Source organism: Lissotriton helveticus, chromosome 1_1, assembly GCF_964261635.1.
Source record: "Lissotriton helveticus chromosome 1_1, aLisHel1.1, whole genome shotgun sequence".
Lineage (NCBI taxonomy): Eukaryota > Metazoa > Chordata > Amphibia > Caudata > Salamandridae > Lissotriton > Lissotriton helveticus.
In genome coordinates, this window is record NC_136057.1 from 436,640,717 (window position 1) to 436,662,690 (window position 21,974).

Genomic DNA, 21,974 nt, shown 5'->3' on the forward strand with positions numbered 1-21,974 from the left:
ACGTTAAAAAAAACGTAGAAATTCCCTGAAAAAATACAAAGATTACAGTGACGTTGTAGTTAGGCTCAGATTTAATTTGTACAAAACTAGTGAAATTCTGCAGTTATAGTTACCTGAGCTTGCTATTACTTACGTCCCGGCAATGCATTGGTTATTACCTCACATATTACTCACTCACTCATGACATGGCCAGTGATGTCACTGATGAACCACACAGAAAACACTCTTGTCTCAGGAAGTGAAAATAAAGGGGTTTAAGTAGTTTATTACTGGATAATTAGTGGGCAAGCCTCTTGGGCACAAGGGGGTAAAACCCTTAAGAGAAGAAACACTGAAATGAAGTTGGGTGGAGAAGAGATGTTGCCCAATGTTTTGTTTTCAGAACGGGTAGCACCACTGTGAATCCGCCGTGATTTGATAGCACATTGTACACTTCAGTAAATGTTAGATTAGCAGCAGCATTGGGTAAGTGGACTTGAGAAGAGAGCCACAGAGGTTTGCCAGTTTAGGAGCATATGAAGCCTCGGGTGTAGGAGGCATTAGCTGCTTCCATAATTGTTAGGTGCTCAGTGTGGTAGGTTGATGATAGGGATGTGAAGTAAGCAATTACTGTCAAACCGATGGTAAGGTGTGAAAGAAGTGGTAAGTGTGCTTGTGATGTGGATTTTGTAGCATAAATAGTTTGAGAATGTAGTGGGTGTGAGTGTGATCATAGCAACAGTGGTACAAGATTGGGAGGGCAGTGATTCTAAAGTCTCTGATGTTTTGGGTGTAGCTGCATCGACATGTCCTTCTTTTTGAGGTATATTGAAATCAAGTCAGAGTGTTTTTTGTTTGAAGTATGACAACTGGCTGAATGGGGCAATGTTGGAGTCCTGAAAAGGACTATGGGGTGGACTGAGCATGGGCTGAGCAAGTTGATAATATCATTGACCAATATGACATTGGTGGTCTGCCATGGGAGTTGAATTAGGGTTTGTGAGCCAGTCATAAACAAGCAGCTGAAACAAGAGTGTTTTCTGTGTGGTTCATTAGGTTTATATTCAGATCAAATATGGGCAGCTGAACCAAGATAGTTCCAAGGTACTTGAAGAAGGATATGGTGGGCCTACTTGAGTGGTATAAGTTGATATTTTGCTTGTGAATGGGACTGTGACTGTCATTCAGTATTCGAGTGATAGTGAAGTAATGTCATAACTTGTTATGGAGGGCCTTGGCTTTTTATTTATTTCAGAAAGAGGTTTGCTCCTTTGCCTAATGTAATGAACATGCTGGATGGAGTAACTTGACATGATTGGTATGTAGTGAATGCAGGCGTGGTTGAGTCCTTAGATCTATCCATGTTTCAGTGATGTTAGCAAAGTTAAGTGGTGTTGTATGAGTCAATGATCAGTTATAAGAGATGAAAAGTAGTAGTGTGAAAGCCCTTTTTAAAGCGTAGGTGTTTAATAGCAATTTAATGCCTGGTCCAACCCCCAAAAAACAAAAAAAAAGGATGGTGGGTATGGGAGGAATATGGTACATTACAATGCGATGTATTACATTGTGTGCTTTTACAACGCAGTCGTTACAACGACCACGTTGTTAGTACGCGATGCATTTACATCGCAAGTCATTAAAAAAACAGCACATGTGGGAGAGCAATACGAGGCATAGGAGAAGCAACCAAACGAAAAGTCAACACAGAACATTGGGGAACTACACAATAGATTTACAACATGAGGGAGACAGCAACGCAGAGCTTGGAGTTGGAATTAGTGAGAAGAGAAGCACATAAGGGATAGATCTTGAAAAAACCTGCACTCACATGGAGTATTTAAGCTAAAAGAAAAAAGTAGTTCCCTAAAAGTGGCAGTGAAAGAACCCAGCCCATTAGAGATGGTTAAGAGGCTATGCTCCTAGGGAGGAAAAACATAAGATGGACAAGCTGGGACAAAGAAAGCCCTTGAATAAGAAGCAAGCAAATGAACCAAAGGTAAGCAACAGGTGTCCTGCAAGCCCTGTTAGTTCTTGGTAAGCCCACAATAGGATTTGGCAACACGTTAAGGACATTTTCATCCTATAGATTTTAATTATCCATGCTGCAGGCTCTAGCTTCATGGTGCTGTTGGTCCTGGCTTCCTACCGCAAACAGGATATTTGTAACATAAGCACAGATGGGATAACAAGTCACAGAAGAACTTAGTGGTACTATCAGCAGAAGCATAACTGTATGCTGGATTTTGCATAGTTTGATGCCTAGGTTCAAGTTTGAAAGAGAGGGATTTTCTTACTATCAGAGTTTAGGGATTGCCAGTTACTGCTCCTGGTGGCATCCTCGCCTGTGATTTGTCATGATTGGTTACAGTCACTCCATTATCCTTCGTGAGATGTTATCTTCAGGCTTCTTAGTGAAGAGGATGGGCTCCCTCACTCCTGCGCAGTATTTGAGTCAGGCAAGCAGGAAAAAAACAAGCAGAGGCCAACTCCTCACCTACTGCCTGACATGCTGTGTAACCTAGCTGCTTTCCAGCAAGTTATGCCGTTGTTATACCTTTATGACTTCAAATCGCTGCCTTTCCTATTTTATATATATATTTACATTTTTGAATAGACATCTTGGGGGATATGTTAAATTATTCTGCATTATACACCCTTGTCAGGTAATAGTCTTAGGTTGTACTTCCCCACCCACAAACCCTGTGTGGAAACATTCCTGATTCCTTAATTACCCTTATCTCTTCAGCCCCTTACTTAACAAATACTCTTTCCTCAAAAGTTGTTTTGAGCACTGCAACTCTATCTGATCTATGTATTCTTAGTTCATGACTTATTCCATGGTTTCTGGCCCAATATTGTAAAGTTGCAACAATTTTCCAATGATTCAAAACATTTTTCAGAAATATATATCACTGGTACAGGACCTGGCCACAGCTACTGAGGTCCCAGCTGTGTCATATAAGGCTTCTACTTAACCTACCCTGTATTCCTCAATACATTTTATTATCAGTCAATGCAACATTTTTGATCTGTTATCAAAACAACTTCACAGATTCTGGCATCTTTGGACTTGGTCTTCAGGAACATGCAATTTCCTGAGTTATCTCCACGCTCTTAATTTTGATTAGCGAGAATATCATCCCAGCGTGTGTAAATCAGACTGATGGTTCCTGGATGTGGACATTAATAATCTGGCCAGTGTTCACCTCATTACAACCCTACATGTTGTTGTTGGCTGACCTTGTTAAGAACTGACGGGTTGGTTTCAGAGCCATGCTGAATGCCATAATTGTCTGTTCCTCATGCAATCCATATTTAGGGTTGATTTAGGAGTCTTCTAGATTGTTATAATTGTCTGCCCTCCTTGCAATCCATATTTATTCCCCCCACAAGCCTGAAACGGTTCTGGAATGATACTTTAAAAATCCATTGCTAAGCAATTGCAAGAGCATTGCAAGCTCTACTTCTGGCTCTGTAGATCTTTTGTTTGTCAGTCTACTGTATAGGTCATGTCACCCTATTAAACAAACCTCCCAGTATTGAAACAGCCTTGGACGTCATTTGACCCCACATTATGATGATGACTACCTATGCATGGATCTCCAGGAGAATATGAATGAGGAAGGGTTCTGCACTCGTGTTTATGTGCTGTTTTGTCCGTTTGCACGATAAGTGTGCTGTACCAGATTAGTGCCTGCCCACTATTAGAATGTGTATGTGGCCCAGTGTTGTGAACCACTGGGACTCTGGTACGCACTACACAGAAAATAATCCTTTTAAACCATTTCGTTTATTTCAACATGTCTTTATACCAAAAATTCTCAAATAGTCATCGTCTATATCATTAATAAACAAATGCAGTATTTCTCACTATTGCATAAAATTATATGTGACACAAATTTCTCCAAACACAGGATTACAAACACAAAATACAAGGACAACCCAATGCATTTCGGGGCATATTTGCCCCTTCGTCAGGGGTCTATGAGAAAAAAGATACAAACAAGGAGAATATTAATCATGAAAACCAAACAATGTGAAATCTTACTTGTTATCCAAACCATATTATATCCTCTCTTACCTAAATCCTAAGGAAAGACGTGTATCCTGTGGTATATCTTATATAACTGTATAAAATAGTTGTCTGTGAAGAAATCGAAATAAGTATATCAAATTATCTATTCTTTTAGTGCAGTGCTAACCTATTCAATGTCGAATTTTTGGGTGAATTCACACAAGGTAATGAAGTTTTACCTGCAAGGACGCTTTAAACAGCGATTCTGCATTATAGGAAACAAAGGATAATCGAAGAAACGATAATCAAAACACCGATAAGCTGCGTGTATCCGAACAGTATTAAAATGCATGTCTCATCTTTGAAATGAGAGAGAATATATGCCTCACCTGTGTCTCATGTCTGGCCAGTTGCCACGAGAAAACAACCTAGGTTAAACAAATAGTCGACGTCAGTACACATGTGCGTTTGTATGTTTACACAGTGGAAAAAATAAAAGAAGTGAGGCTCGTTTACCTGCAGGTCTAAAATGCAGGCATCGACCTTGCTGTCATTTTCACTCGTGAATACTGCGGGCGGAAAAAATATTAAGCCTAATCAATATCATCCCCGATTTTCAAGCAAACACCCAAAGGTAATGCTTCTAACCAACGCCAATTCGAGGCTTACCGTCCGCTAAAACGTGAGGTTCTTGTCACGGTGTTTCATCCGACGTCTTCGTTTGTAAATCGAAACCTCCGACGAGCGCATAAGTCCTACCTCACTTTTTGAACTCTCACATCGAAGGAATGTGGAAATAGCCAACAGACTACTAAATTTTGCCTGTGACAATATATTCAGAAATCAAGCCTATCTTCAACCTGCTCGAAAAGCAAATATATTTATGATTAAAAGTATATTTATGTTTTTGTGTTGTTGTGCAACGATTATACAGATAGATATATTGTTGGGTAGCGCATACTAGGAAAATATCCTAAGCGCGAGATTAAGTGAGTTCGTGCCTGGTGCGCATTGCGTATATAATTTGCACTCTTGATCAATAAAGTTTTTTACTGGAAAAAAGGGGGGAAAGAATAATGGTCTCAAAAGTAAGCCTATATATACTTATAAATTATAGAAACTTGTCATAATTTTGTTTGGATCGACATTGAATACTTCATTTTGCACATATTGCATGAAAAACCATTTGCATATAGCTACAGCATAATACAAACGTATAAGTTATATTTTACCTGCCTATTTACAATCTAAATACACATCCTCTTTAAACCTTGAATTGTCAATAACATGAATTTGTCTGATTGAAACACAATACCTGTCTGGACACTCCCATGATCTTTCTATGAACCCGGTCTGTGACTTTATGACGTGTGGTGAACAAATATGTGATTTTCTTGAACAATTACGTGTTTTCTGAATTGAACGGAATTTTATTGAACAATCTAGTGTTTTCTGAACTGAACTTTATAAAAAACACGACATCTCCATTTTGTCATTCAATCCAGACGGAGCCATCGTTTGCAATTTCCGGATCCAAAAAGCTTCTCTCTGCAAAAGTATCTTTGCATTGTTCATGCCCAATCTCTGGGGTATTATCTCAATGATTTGGAAACGGAGTTGCGCAATATTATGATTTTTTTCAATCCAATGTTGTGTTAAAGGTGACGTTAAACTTTTGTTGCGAATCCGACTTTTATGCTCGCTGAGCCTTGTTTTAATTTTTCTATCAGTTTTACCGATATATAGCAGCCCGCATGGGCATTTTATTGAGTAAACAACGTGTTCTGAGTCGCAATTGGTGGAATGTCTGAGCGAGATCTTTTCGCCAGTCCTAGGGTGCAGTAAGATGTTGCCAGTAATTACATTATTACAATTCTTGCAATTGAAACACCTCGATGTCCCTTTATGGGCAGATTCTCGTTGCGATAAAGTTGGTTTGTTGAGTAGTTCCTTAAGGTTTTGTGCTCTTTTGTATGCAAATAATGGTCGTTCATCAAATAACGTGCCAAAATCCTTTTCCGCCAATAGAATTTCCCATCTCTTGGAGATGGATCTTTTTATGTCTCTGGATGCAGTCGAATACTTTGAAACAAAGACCATTTTGGTACTGTAATTACTGGCAACATCTTACTGCACCCTAGGACTGGCGAAAAGATCTCGCTCAGACATTCCACCAATTGCGACTCAGAACACGTTGTTTACTCAATAAAATGCCCATGCGGGCTGCTATATATCGGTAAAACTGATAGAAAAATTAAAACAAGGCTCAGCGAGCATAAAAGTCGGATTCGCAACAAAAGTTTAACGTCACCTTTAACACAACATTGGATTGAAAAAAATCATAATATTGCGCAACTCCGTTTCCAAATCATTGAGATAATACCCCAGGGATTGGGCATGAACAATGCAAAGATACTTTTGCAGAGAGAAGCTTTTTGGATCCGGAAATTGCAAACGATGGCTCCGTCTGGATTGAATGACAAAATGGAGATGTCGTGTTTTTTATAAAGTTCAGTTCAGAAAACACTAGATTGTTCAATAAAATTCCGTTCAATTCAGAAAACACGTAATTGTTCAAGAAAATCACATATTTGTTCACCACACGTCATAAAGTCACAGACCGGGTTCATAGAAAGATCATGGGAGTGTCCAGACAGGTATTGTGTTTCAATCAGACAAATTCATGTTATTGACAATTCAAGGTTTAAAGAGGATGTGTATTTAGATTGTAAATAGGCAGGTAAAATATAACTTATACGTTTGTATTATGCTGTAGCTATATGCAAATGGTGTTTCATGCAATATGTGCAAAATGAAGTATTCAATGTCGATCCAAACAAAATTATGACAAGTTTCTATAATTTATAAGTATATATAGGCTTACTTTTGAGACCATTATTCTTTCCCCCCTTTTTTCCAGTAAAAAACTTTATTGATCAAGAGTGCAAATTATATACGCAATGCGCACCAGGCACGAACTCACTTAATCTCGCGCTTAGGATATTTTCCTAGTATGCGCTACCCAACAATATATCTATCTGTATAATCGTTGCACAACAACACAAAAACATAAATATACTTTTAATCATAAATATATTTGCTTTTCGAGCAGGTTGAAGATAGGCTTGATTTCTGAATATATTGTCACAGGCAAAATTTAGTAGTCTGTTGGCTATTTCCACATTCCTTCGATGTGAGAGTTCAAAAAGTGAGGTAGGACTTATGCGCTCGTCGGAGGTTTCGATTTACAAACGAAGACGTCGGATGAAACACCGTGACAAGAACCTCACGTTTTAGCGGACGGTAAGCCTCGAATTGGCGTTGGTTAGAAGCATTACCTTTGGGTGTTTGCTTGAAAATCGGGGATGATATTGATTAGGCTTAATATTTTTTCCGCCCGCAGTATTCACGAGTGAAAATGACAGCAAGGTCGATGCCTGCATTTTAGACCTGCAGGTAAACGAGCCTCACTTCTTTTATTTTTTCCACTGTGTAAACATACAAACGCACATGTGTACTGACGTCGACTATTTGTTTAACCTAGGTTGTTTTCTCGTGGCAACTGGCCAGACATGAGACACAGGTGAGGCATATATTCTCTCTCATTTCAAAGATGAGACATGCATTTTAATACTGTTCGGATACACGCAGCTTATCGGTGTTTTGATTATCGTTTCTTCGATTATCCTTTGTTTCCTATAATGCAGAATCGCTGTTTAAAGCGTCCTTGCAGGTAAAACTTCATTACCTTGTGTGAATTCACCCAAAAATTCGACATTGAATAGGTTAGCACTGCACTAAAAGAATAGATAATTTGATATACTTATTTCGATTTCTTCACAGACAACTATTTTATACAGTTATATAAGATATACCACAGGATACACGTCTTTCCTTAGGATTTAGGTAAGAGAGGATATAATATGGTTTGGATAACAAGTAAGATTTCACATTGTTTGGTTTTCATGATTAATATTCTCCTTGTTTGTATCTTTTTTCTCATAGACCCCTGACGAAGGGGCAAATATGCCCCGAAATGCATTGGGTTGTCCTTGTATTTTGTGTTTGTAATCCTGTGTTTGGAGAAATTTGTGTCACATATCATTTTATGCAATAGTGGGAAATACTGCATTTGTTTATTAATGATATAGACGATGACTATTTGAGAATTTTTGGTATAAAGACATGTTGAAATAAACGAAATGGTTTAAAAGGATTATTTTCTGTGTAGTGCGTACCAGAGTCCCAGTGGTTCACAACACTGGGCCACATACACATGGATCTCCAGGAGGCCATTAGGCTCACTACTTCCCCTGATATTGGGTTGATCCTCCAATCCCACCACAGGCTGCCAGCAGAAGTGCTTCCACTGCTGTGATGATTAGACGTGCAGCTGAGGTCTTGGACCTACAAATGTATTCTCTGGAGAATTTGCAGCCTGGACAGAACTCATCTGAGCGCTTACTACAACTTAATAAAGCCCTAGCACCCACAGTACCGGGCACCTGGCCTAAACCCTGTTCTTCCCACAAATGAACAGGCAGGTAGCCAGACAACCCTTATTTTTTCGCTCTACATCCTACTCTAGAGAGTCTGCTGGTAAAGGCCTCCACCAGCAAGATGAGCCCGATTAATTCTCTACAGCCCCCTCTCAAGGAGAATCATAGAGGATTGAGACATTCGGGAAATTAATATTCTTGTCAGCCTTCCTAGCCTTAAGGCTGGTAAATGCCAGTTGATTACTCTGATGTTACACACATGCCCCCTGGGAAATAGCAAGATCTTGATAGCAGCCTCTGAAGAGTTTAAAGCCTCCCTCACTGAAACCATTTGGGATGGTCGGAAGGCATCCAAATATGTAATTTGTTCTGGCCTGGATACCACTGATTGCTTGGGTCAAGAAATCAGAACAGGTGTGATGCTCCGTCACCATGCATGGGTGAGGTCTATGGGTTTCTCTGGATGTGTCCAGGTATTCCTTATGGATACACCTTTTGATGGATGTCGCTAATTTGATGAGAAGGTTGATTCTGCTCTGGAATGCTGGAAGGAGATTGGGCTACGGCACATTCTTTTGGTCCTTCAACTCCTGCTAGAAAGTTTCCTTAACAATTTTAACCCTTGGCAGGATACTAGAGAAGTTTACCATACAAGCAATGTCAAGCCCCCCCCACACGCATTCAACAGTCAACCCAGTCCTTTCAGGTTCAGGATGGATCAAGCAGACATTGTGCAGGACACCATGGGCACAGATCTTCCCAGTCCCCTCCTGTGGCATCAACTTCCAAACTGCGTTAGTTTGCCCCTAGTGGCACACAACCACCCATGTGAGAGGCAGAATCAGACGTACTCTAGGGAGGATAATATATCACATAACACAGATGGGTCCTTCAGAATGTTCAGTGGGTCTATGCCCTTCCATTCCTTTATGACCTGCCACATCTGTCCACACCAGAGTGGCTTTCACTGAAGCACCTGTCCATCTTGTTGCAAAAGGTGCAAGCTTTACTGCTCAAAGGGCCCATAGTGAGGGTACCGACTCGAAAATCTGGACTGGTTGTTGTTCCCTCTATTTCCTCATAACACTAAAGGATGGAGGTTTTTGTTTCATTTTAGATCTTTATCCTCAAAATGCCTTCCTGCAGAAGGACATTCAAATGCTCACACTTGCTTAGGTTCTGTCTGCCCTGAGTCTGCGCAACAGGATGCATACTTTCATGTATCTGTCCTGGAGTCTGATGGAGCGAGATAGAAAACAAAATTTTGTTTAAACTCGCAAAGTCACATTTCCATAACATGAATAAAATTATTAATGATTTGTGATATGTCGTGCTAATACAACCTAGATTAAACTTTACACGTGGGGGGACTAACATGTGTGCTCATAAACGTGCATAAATGTTGCATCTTTTTGTTCGTGCAAAATAATAAAATAATTTATTGTTTTCGTTTTTGTCATTACTAACTGCTGCAAACTTAAATAAGCATGTGCTTGTTTTGCTTTTCCTTGTCTGTGTGATGTCATTTCTACTATTCTAGGTGCATATGGGTCTCATTGAAAAACGGAGACTGGTAAATATAAACGCTGCTTTATTTGTTTGCAATGGCTAGGTAACATTTTGATTAATCGGGTGGGTTAATTATTTAGTAAACCATGGGGTGGATACAGAATATACTTTATTTCTTACATTAATACTTTTCTTGTGTTTGTTTTATACTAGAAATCATAAGTTGCCTGCTTTTGAGGCCTAACTATTTGAGCCGCACAAAAAGAGCTAATTCATATTTCTGCAGAAAGTCACGAGACGCCCATTCTGAATTAAAACGTTTATTGAAGCTGCATTCACAAAGCAAAAACTGATGAGCTGACATCATTCTGTCGGACATGGCCAAGGTCGAAAGTGAACTTTTTGTCAGTCCTTAACTTGGCATCCGCGGAAGTTGCACTGTAAGACTATGGAAGCTGCGAGGATGACTTAAAACAAAGTTGCAATCGCAGGAAGCCTCTGGCTTCACGTGGAAGAGACAATGGTCTTTGTAAGACATGATTTTGTGGAACTTTTTAAGAATCGGGTGACATGTCACTTGTCACTCTCAGCCAATGGGACGTCGAGTATTTCTGAAAATTTTCCTTCGCTAGTTTAGTTAGCGTAGAAAGGTATAAAAAGTCATGCCCTTAGGGTTGGGCTGGCTGCTGCTTTCTGACTTTCCGATGAGGGTGATGTGCTGCTGGACTTTGCGTGGAGCACGTAAGAATCCTCAAAGAACTTTACTTTAATTTCTGTCTATTTAGCTCAGTTAGGGAAATAGGTTTTAGAAATGCTAAACTTTATATAATTTCTTTAAATTGATTAAATTGCTTAAATTGTATTTTTCCATATTTCTTACTATCATGCTTGCTTTATTGCTAATAAAATTCATTTATAAAACTTACAACTTATATACCATAATTTAGAAAATAAAATCTTACTTTTGACAAACAAGCTGGTCTTGGTTATTTAGAAGTATAGGTTACCTTTAGCTAGATCACGTCGCCTATGGTGGTCGTTTAAATGGTTGGGTTTTATTCTAATGACAATATTCTTTCTGCAAATGTATAAAATTGTATATAGTGTGTAGATAATGTGTATATAGATTTATTCTGACCACCTGATTCAGTAGGCCCAAAAATATATCAGGTTCATAAATGGGTCCATGTATAGTTTAGAATTTTGTTTATAGGTTATGAAATTGGGTAGCGTAGTTTATGATATATTTTCTATAGCCCGCTGGATCAATTATCTGGTAGCAGAAATTGATGGTTGCTAAGCGGTAACCAAGGTAACATGTTGGTTGCTAAGGATTGCGTCATGGTATGCAAATAGGATTGATGTTTTAACACTTGTTAAGTTCGTTTTTCGTGCCTATCTGTAAGCTATACCGGTATAGATTGTGTGGCGAGAAATTAGTCACGCAAGCCATCTGTTCGTTTGTAGTGATATCGCCGAGTATCACAAGAGGTATCGCCGTGTACCATAGTGTTGTCGCCGAGCAGCACAGTTTTAGGGCTAGGTCTGAATCTTGTATAGTGAGGATTTTCTAAGAAATCAAAGCAGCATGAGAATAGGGACAAAGCGCCTTCCATAAAACTCACTGTGATGAGAGTATTAGTTATATCCGAGCTTGAGTGAAGGGTAAAATTTAACGTCGGTGCATGATTATCTATAAACAGGTTAGAGTCCTGTACGGGTACATGTTTCATATCTATAAACAGGTGAGAGCCCTGTACGGATAACGTCGTTATTTTGCTAACGGTGCATGATTTCTATAAACAGGTGAGAGTCCTGTACGGATTTCGTGTGTGTTTGAATTTAGGGAATTTTCCGTGTAAAAGTGCGAGTTTGAATTGTATTTTATGTTCAAGTAGAACTCTTAGAACTTTCACTTCGCGGTGGGTTCAGAGCAAAGCGAGTTCATAATTATACGTGTTAGAAGGGTGGGGTAAGGTTACTCTACTGACAATAGAATATTATCCTTAGTGTGAATAGCGCCGTCTATTCCGAAGTGTGGATACTTGAATGTGTGTAAACTATCCTAATTAGTGAAACGAACAGATGTTGTCTTTATAAGTCATTGTTAAGAATTAATTTACACTGAAAAGTGTTCTTAAAATGGCGCTGTGAAAAGATTTTGTCAAGGAGGGGTAAGCGCCAGGAGTGAGAAACGAGAAACCGCAGCTGCTGTGTACGTCACAGAGCCGCGCAGGGATTGGGTGACCTACGTCACAAGCTGTATTCTGATTGGCTCCTGAGTCTCTGACGGCCTGTGAGCTGATTGGTCCTTAGGAAAATCTCCAAAATTATTGGTTGAGCAGGAAACTGACGTAGCTCAACTGCCATTGGCTTGTTGGTGTGTTTCGCGCACGGATTGGTTGTTTTTGCGGAACATCCCGGAAATATTTTACGAACGATTTGTGAATTAAATTTTATTTTTAAAAATGAGTTATCATTTTAAACATGTTGAGAAAAAGACAACATTATTTCAGAAATTTAAGAATTTATTTTCACCTGACAAGAAAATCGAAACGCGAGGTGGTAAACTACTTCATAAGTATAAAACACCTGCAGCGTACATGGAAGGTGAATACGGATATCATACTGTCTTATGGTTCGACAGTTGGAAACGTTATACTAAAAACGATGGTGTTTTGGCTTGGCCTGATGATGGTTCATTTAATGTAAGAGTTTTAAGAAACTTACGAGAAAAAATGAATGCTCTTGTTCCAAAACCGAGACCAACTCAATTTGAAGCTTTAGTTGAGTGGGAAGATGAAATGTATCAGTTACAAAGAGAAGCTAGTGGAATTAAAAGACCTTCTAAAAATCCATCATGGAAAAGAGAAACTCATGAAGATAGATTACGAATGTGGAGACAGGGAAACATGAGTGAAGGATTGTATTTAATTCATGAAATGGTAATGGGTTCTCCTACAGGAAAATCTATGGAAAGTGAATCTGAGGATGCAATTATGGAAGAAATATATACAACTGCTAAAAATAAACAGCCTAATCAGCCTTTGAGACCTCCTAGATCATGGTCTACTCCGGTGGTTTCTACTGAAACTTCACCGAGTGCACCTCCAATTAATGAAGCTCCTAAACTTTATCCAAATAATTGTGAAATCACTGAAACTCCTAGAAGACCAGAATTTGAGAATGCTCGAAATGAGGGTAGACATTTTTCAATGACTCCAAGAGCAAGGGAACCTCCAAAAGATTATACAAGAGAAACAAGAAATGTTGAGGATGATGATTATAATGAATACTTAAGGTCTAAAGAAGAATTAATTAAAAGAATGACAAAAGGCATGGAAGCTGTCACTGTTCCAGTAACAATAGGGCCTGTTCAGCCTGTATTTGAACAAAGAAATACAAACAAAACTGGATTAACTATTCCTTTAAATACAGAAATTCAAAAGCCTGCTGAAAAATTTTATTCAGATTTGACAGAATTAAACACTTCTAGATCGAGAATGCCTGATTTAACCTTTAATGAAGATTTATCTCCAAAAACACCAATGGGTGCTATGTCAGATGTAGGAAGTCCTGAAGTCAGGGTAACTACACCAAAGCTTGATGTGGCCAAATTAAAAGCAAATATAGAAGAATTAATAATTGGAACAATTGGCCCAGATAGTTTAAATTACTATCGGGATGATGAACTATTATTCATTTGCAAAAGTATTCAGTGGAAAACGAAAAATAAATATGATCAACTAGAGGATCTAGCAGCAGAACTTGAAATCGATGTGAGTAAACAAAAGAATTTTGCAAAACATTACAGATTAGATTTTTCAGAAAGTGACATTGAGAGTTTGAACTCAATGGGAAGAATAGTTCACATTAAAGATTTAATTGTCTATATCAAAAAGCTAGGAGAACTGAACAAATGGAGAGTGAAATGGACTAAAAAGAAGGAAGATGAAAGATTAGAAAGAATGTCAAAACAATTTCCAATGAGAGAAGTTGCAGGTGGAGGATATGTTCATGTCCCATGGTCGAGACAGGACATTCTGTTATTCACAAATGACTTTCCTAAATTAAGAGAGAAACCTGTTGAGTGGTACAGGCAAGTCGATAGATTTATCAAAGTGTCAAAAGTTCTGTGGATTGATTTGGATGGATTTTTTGACATTGTTGTTCCATCTGATCTTTGGACAGAATGTAAAATTTCTATTAGTTGGCCAAAAACAGAACCTGAGCGAATTAAAGAAACAGGTGCCCCAAATCCACTTGTAATGGATTTTTATGAGAAAGTAATTGTTTGGATGAAAAACAAAATTCCACCCAAAGAAGTTGATTGGGTTAAAATAGAAAGAACAGAGCAGGAAACAAAAGAATCAGTTCATTCTTTTTATGAAAGACTACTGTTAATCTTTAAACAATACAGTGGTTATGAAAAATTAGATGAAAAGGACATGAGTCATTTTATCTATAGATTTGTCTATGGATTAAAACCCGAAATTGGAGAAATGATCAGAACTAGTATTGTCGGATGGCAAGCACTATCTATTGATGATATTCTGAGAAAAGCAAAATATTGTAGCGATGAATTAGAAGTAAAACAGAAGAAGCTGAAGGAGAAAGCCATGTGGGCACAGGTAAAGGTGGCTGAGCAACAGATTGCCAGCATGGGAAATAAGAACACTAATTTTGTTCAAACTGGAAATACGAACCAGATACAAGGAAAGTTTAAAGGTAATAATTTCCAAAAGAAATTTAGCCCAAAGATAGAAGAGCTGAAACAAAGATTACCTTGTTTTAATTGTGGCGAAATTGGACATTGGAGGGACGAGTGTCCTCATCCTCCTAGAAATTTAAAGAATCCCTTATTGAATCCACAGATGCAGAATGGTGTTAACGTGCAGCAACAGCTACAGATGCAACAGGGGTTAAATGAATTTAATATTCAGCGACAATTACAACAACAACAACAACAACAGGTGAATAATCGACAGGACCAGTTGCCACAACCACCTTTTCCGAATTGTGGGGGAGTTCAAAAATATAATCCAAACGTGGGATTTCAGGGATGTGAACAGGTAATAAAACCACAAAAACAGCAAAAGCAGCAAAGGGTTCAAATGCAAAATGCTTCACAACAATTTTTATTAACAGAAAGCCAAGACAGTGATTCTGATGATTATTGCTGACGGTGCCCGAGAGAGGAGGAAGAGTGTGTTGTTGGAGCCACTCTTGAGGTTGACCAGTCTGGTCCTTATGTAAACGGGAAAGTTAATGATGTAGACATCACTTTTCTAGTGGACACTGGTGCTACCCGTTCTACTGTTAGATCAGTGGAAATTGAAAACCTACCTCTCTCTGGGGATACCATCCAAGTTGTCGGAGTAAGTAATCAGCAAATTAAAACAGACTTAACTGATCCAGTACCAGTTGAAATTGGAAATTACAGAGACAAACACAGATTTGTGGTTTGTAATAGTAGTCCAGTAAATCTATTAGGTAGAGACATACTATGTAAAATGAATTGCAGAATATATTGTTCTCCTGAAGGAGTTGAATTACAAACAATGGAGGAAGATGGTTTGTACAGAATGACAATGATGATGATGGAAGCAGAAGAAACAAAATTGTTTCCTGCAATTGAAGAAAAAGATTTACCTGAAGAGCTAAAAGAAACAGTGAAATCTGAAATATGGGATTTTACTGGGAATGAGATGGGTCTGATGAAAAACGTAGATCCTATTAAAATTGCATTGAAGCAGGGAATAGAATTTCCAAACACTCCACAATATAAAATGAAAACAGAGACAATTGAAGGTATTACACCTGTAATTGAAAAATTAATCAAGCAAGGTGTATTGAAAGAAATGAAGAGTAGCTCTTGTAATTCACCAATTATGGGAGTTAAAAAGGCTAACGGAACATTTAGGATCGTACAAGATCTGAGAAAGGTTAATCAAATTGTTATTCCATGTTGTCCTGTGGTTCCAAATCCAGCAGTAATTCTATTTCAGATTCCATATGATGCTGAATGGTACACAGTCATTGACCTTTGCAATGCATTCTTTACTGTTCCTCTACACCCAGACAGTTATGAAATCTTTGCTTTCAGATTCCAAGGTAAGACCCTTGGATGGACAAGAATCCCTCAGGGCTATACAGAAAGTCCTTCAATCTTTAACGAACTGTTAAAAAGATCATTAGAAGATTTAGACTTACCAGGTAGGTCTACGCTGGTGCAGTATATTGATGATTTGTTAATAGCTGCAAAGACAAGAGAAAATTGTGTAACAGACACAATAATTCTGTTAAATCGCCTTGCAGAAGAAGGACATAAAGTGTCCCCAGCAAAATTACAGTTTTGCAAACAAGAAGTAAAATATCTTGGTCACAGAATTGCAAAGGGAAAAAGACAAGTAACAATAGAGAGAATAAAAATGATTCAAGCAATGTTACCGCCAAGAACACAAAGACAGGTCAGAATGTTCCTGGGAATGGTAGGTTACTGTCGACAATGGATAAGTGGATTTTCAGTAATTGCGAAACCACTACAAAGACTGACCAAATCAGATGTAAAAGATCCAATTATTCTCAGTGATGTTGAGATGGAATCTTTTGAAAACTTGAAAAAGAGCTTATGCCAAGCTCCTGCTTTGGGTATGCCAAATTATGAGAAAGATTTTGAACTGTATTGCAGTGAGAGAGAAGGATGTGCATTATCTGTGTTAATTCAGAGACATGGGAACCTAAAGAAACCTATTGCATATTTCTCTGCAGTTCTTGATCCAATTGCAAAAGCATTACCAGGTTGTTTAAAAGCAGTTGCAGCTACTAGTATCAGTCTTGAACAAAGTGAAGGAATCATTATGGGATTTCCTGTGAAAGTTTTTGTGCCTCATTCAGTTGAAATATTACTGACAAGAGGTAAGACTCAACATTTAACAAGTAGCAGATTGACAAAGTATGAGAAAATCATACTGGGAGCAGATAATGTTTCGATTTCAAGATGTTTGAATCTAAATCCTTCTACATTACTGCCTGATTCTGAAATTGTTAATGACATTGAGACAGAACATGAATGTTTAGATGTCATGGAATTCTGCACAAAACCAAGAAAAGACATCAAAGACAGACCTTTGCCTGAATCGGATTTTGTCTACTTTGTAGATGGCTCATGCTTAAGATCCGAAGGTGGTGTCTTGAAAGCTTCATACTCAGTTTGTACAGTCGAAAACATTAAAGAAGCATCATGTCTTGAAGGAGTTCGTTCAGCTCAAGTAGCTGAATTGATTGCTTTAATTCGTGCATGTGAAGTATCAAAGGATATAAGAGTTACCATCATTACTGATAGTCAGTATGGGTACGGAGTTGTACATGATTATGGACAACTCTGGTCACAGAGAGGATACATGACATCAACAGGGTCACCAATTAAAAATGCAGTTTTCATTAGGAGATTAATTGAAGCAATACAATTGCCAAAAGAAATTGCCATAGTTAAGTGTGCAGCACACACTAGAGGAACTGATTATATTTCCAAAGGAAATGCCTTCGCAGATGAAACAGCAAAGTACTGCGCAAGGAAAAATTATTCTTACAATCGGAATAGAAGTACAGAAACTGATTCAAATTCATTAATGCTAACAACTATTGTAGAAACATGGAATGAGATTAGAGATTTACAAAACGAAGCAGATGATGAAGAAAAAGACCTATGGTTAAGATCAGATTGTAGACAACGTGATGAAGATGGAGTGTGGGTTTACAAAGATGGGAGAGTAGTTTTACCAAATTGCATGATTTCTGACATGGCCAGATTATATCATGGTCCTGCACATTTAGGAAGAGATTCTATGGTCAGACTGTTTAAAGAAACATGGTTCAATACCAAATTTAGAACCATTGCAGAATCTTTTTGTCAAAGGTGTTTGTCATGCCAACAAATGAATCCAAACAGAAAATCAGTGGTGGGGACAGGAATAATTGGTCGAGAGGGTGGTCCCTTCACCAGGTTACAAATAGATTTCATTGAAATGCCCTTACACAACTGTTTGAAATATGTACTTGTAATTGTATGCTTGTTCTCAAGGTGGGTAGAGGCTTTTCCTACAAGACATTGTGATTCAATTACAGTAGCAAAACTAATGCTCAGAGAAATCATCCCAAGGTACGGTTTTCCAGTCACTATTGAGAGTGATGGAGGAAGTCATTTTGATAACAAACTGTTGAAATTAATTTGCGAAGCTATGAGTATTGAGCAGAAAATACACTGTGCATACAGACCAGAGGCATCAGGTGTAGTTGAACAAATAAATGGAACTATCAAAAACAGAATTGGAAAAATGTGTCTAGAGACAGGAGTTAAGTGGACTGATGCTCTTCCACTTGTTTTGATGTCAATAAGAAGTACACCAGATAAAAAGACAGGTTTGAGTCCTCATGAAATTTTGATGGGAAGAGTTATGAGGCAAGCTTTTGTACCTGTAGGTAAACTGTTGAGCATAAATGACAGTGCAATTTTGGATTACTGTAAAAGGTTATCTGATATGGTAACTTCTGTGTCTAATCAGGTGGGAACTGAAGCTCAATCAAATGACAAAGTTTTGACACATGATCTGAGACCTGGAGACTGGGTCAGAACGAAAGTACATCGGAGGAGGAATTGTCTATCTCCTAGATGGCAGAAACCTAGGCAGGTAATCTTGATCACTACTAATGCTGTAAAGTGCAGAGGATTGAAGCGTTGGATTCATCCAAGTCATACTATTCCAATACCAACTCCTGAGAATTCTGATGTTGAAAGTGATACCACAGATGACTCTGATTCTGAAGCAGAAGACAGAACAGAAGGTGAAGTAATTCCAGATTCTGAAGATCGACAAGAAAGTCGACATCTGGAAACTGTGCCAGTGAATGGAAATCTGACAAGAAAAGACTTAGAAATAATTGAAATAGATTCTGAAGGTGAAGAGAATCTGTTAAAAGGAAGGATAACTGAGGATTCGGTTGTCTATATTGAAGACAGAGAAGCTGAACCAAAGGAAGTTTCAGACCAGGAGAGTATCGAAAGGCAGAGAACAAACTCTGAAGTAAGGAACAAAAATCCGAAATCTGGGAAGCTAGAGGTAATTGAGGAAGAGGAGGAGAACGAATTACCGAGTACCAGTGATGGAAGACAAAGCGAAGTTCCTGAAGGAGTGAAATTGCCGAATAGAGAAGTTCCTGAGTCAATTGAAATTTCAGACTACGAAACTGAAGAAAGTGACGTGGAAGGTGGAAGTGAAAGCAGAAAGAAAAGGACTTGGAAATCTGAATCGAATAATTCTGGACCAAAGAAAAAGTACGTGAGAAAAGCAGACTACTGGCCTGGTGGAAGATTGAGAGTCAGATTGATTAAAAAGCCAATAGAACAAGTTGAAGAAATCAGTAGTCAAAAGAGTCCTGGAAAAGAAATTGGAGTTGGAAGGAAAATAGAAGTGATATCGAGAAAAGGGAAGAGAATAATTAGACCAAACCAGAAATACAAGTCTCCTGAGTGGACTTACTTAGTAATTCCACCTGTTATAGACATATATGATAGTAGTGAAGAAGAAAACGAAATCCAAGAAATTAGTGACAATGATTGAAGTACAAATTTATTAAATTGGCATAAGGCTGAAGAAATCCTGTTAGTTGACACAAGGTCGAAGAAAAACTGTCTAGTAGAAGAAAAACTTATGTATGACATAAGGTCGAAGAAATCTTGTTTAGGGTTATAAAAAGAAAAATATTTTAAAAGGGGGGTGTATATAAATTTTAAAATTTATTTTTATTTTTATTTTGAGGCTAAAACTAACCTAAAAATGCCTTACATTAAGGAGAGCACTTCAAAATGTTCTGTTTTTAAAAGATGCTGTAAGATGACTCTGGTGTGTCTGCTCATTTTAGTTCTGCTCTGGTTGGTACTAGCTGTGATTATACCTTTAGAAATGAATAGAGAATTACACAAAGTTAATTTAACAAGCAAAGCTCTGGTTAGCCAAACTAAACATAGTGCATCTGCAAAAGTAATTGATCATCAGCCTAACATTTATCAAGATAAATCAATAGGTGATTTTTCAAGCAATACTTTCACAAAGCTTTTGAGTGAATATGTAAAGGTAATGGATGCAAAGGATTGTTATGTATGCGTTAAATTGCCCGCTTCTGTTTCTGAGGGAGTAACATATAATATGCTTCCTCTCACTTATGCTGTTACATGTAGTGTATTAACTAGTTTATTTTATCAAACTGGTCGTTTAGAATATTACTATTCAAATTATGATGAGATTTTTGCTAATGTCAAGATTGATAATGCTTTAAATAAGCATAAGAAAGCTAAACAATTAAGAGAATATTTCCTTGTTACTAACGAACTGACTTATGAGTATGCTTATAAGAATAATCTAACATGTAAATTAAGTGCTGAAGGGAAGAAATTTCTGAATATGGTTGAGGAGAGAAGAACAATTTATAAGAGAAATGAATTAGTCAAACAGACTAAGTCATCCTTCTGGCAAAAAGAGGATGAGAAACTAAATGGCAAAATGCTTGAAAATATTGCAATTCACATAGACAAGCCTGTTAGTGGAAAGCTTTGCATTAGAAGAGATAACACACTTTTTGATAATTATTTTGTAGGTGCAAGCAACTGTGAAGATACTTATCAGATTTTGGGAGGTTGGGGATTTAAAGGTGGAAAAGATCCTATCTTTCCTGGAATTTATTTTGTCTGTGGTGACAAAGCCTACTACAACCTTCCAGACCATTGGTATGGAACTTGTTATGTGGGAATTGTTTTTCCTAAAGTGTTTCATGTTGACAGAGATTCAGAAGGATTATTTAAAATTCACAATTATGTAAATAGAGCTAAAAGAGAAACTTTTACTGAAGTTCTGGGAGATATTTTCCAAGCTGTAATACCTTTTGTTGGTATAACCCTAAATGCAGGGAGAATCAGAAAATTGTCCACTATAGTTGATAGATTATCAACTGACACTGCTGATGGATTTCAATTAGTGAATGTTGAAGTTATTGCAATTAGATCCATGGTAATTCAAGACCGTCTTGCTTTAGACATACTCCTAGCAAAGGAGGGAGGAGTCTGTGGCATTTTACATGTCCAACATTGCTGTACATATATACCGGATGAAAGTAAAAATATTGAAATGTATATTAAGAATATTACACAAATGCATTCTGAAATAATTCCTTTAGAAGAAGAAGATTTTACTGGGAAACTTTCAAATAGGTTTCAAGCAATTAAAAACTGGTTTCATAATATCGGAAGTTCAATTCTTGGCAAGATTCTGGCACCTTTGATTATAATTATATTCATTTTTATTTTGACTAAAGTAGGTTGTCTGTTGCATAAAAGAAAGAAGCATTTAAGAGAAAAGAAGAGAATTTATAAACTCAGAAAAGAAGAGGAAAGGGAGATTGAGTTGCAGGAGTTACATAGAGAGCGTCATGTTAATTGCAAGGATTATGCTGAAACAGACTTTTAGGTTTACTAATACAATGAATTTGAATCGATTTCTTATAAAATAAATTTACCAAAATTTTGAGTGCTGGTGTGGTGATTTGTTAATCACCAGATGAGGGAGTTGATGGAGCGAGATAGAAAACAAAATTTTGTTTAAACTCGCAAAGTCACATTTCCATAACATGAATAAAATTATTAATGATTTGTGATATGTCGTGCTAATACAACCTAGATTAAACTTTACACGTGGGGGGACTAACATGTGTGCTCATAAACGTGCATAAATGTTGCATCTTTTTGTTCGTGCAAAATAATAAAATAATTTATTGTTTTCGTTTTTGTCATTACTAACTGCTGCAAACTTAAATAAGCATGTGCTTGTTTTGCTTTTCCTTGTCTGTGTGATGTCATTTCTACTATTCTAGGTGCATATGGGTCTCATTGAAAAACGGAGACTGGTAAATATAAACGCTGC

At 37.7% G+C, this 21,974-nt stretch overlaps 1 long non-coding RNA gene across 1 annotated transcript in view; it reads left to right on the plus strand.

Annotated features, from left to right (window-relative positions):
• LOC144810969 (uncharacterized) overlaps positions 1–10,426 on the plus strand; it is a 318,656-nt gene extending 308,230 nt beyond the window's left edge. Inside the window, exon 9 of the long non-coding RNA XR_013606897.1 lies at positions 10,216–10,426. This is a non-coding gene — a long non-coding RNA (uncharacterized LOC144810969). The remainder of the gene's footprint in view (positions 1–10,215) is intronic.
• Positions 10,427–21,974: the final 11,548 nt, after the last annotated feature.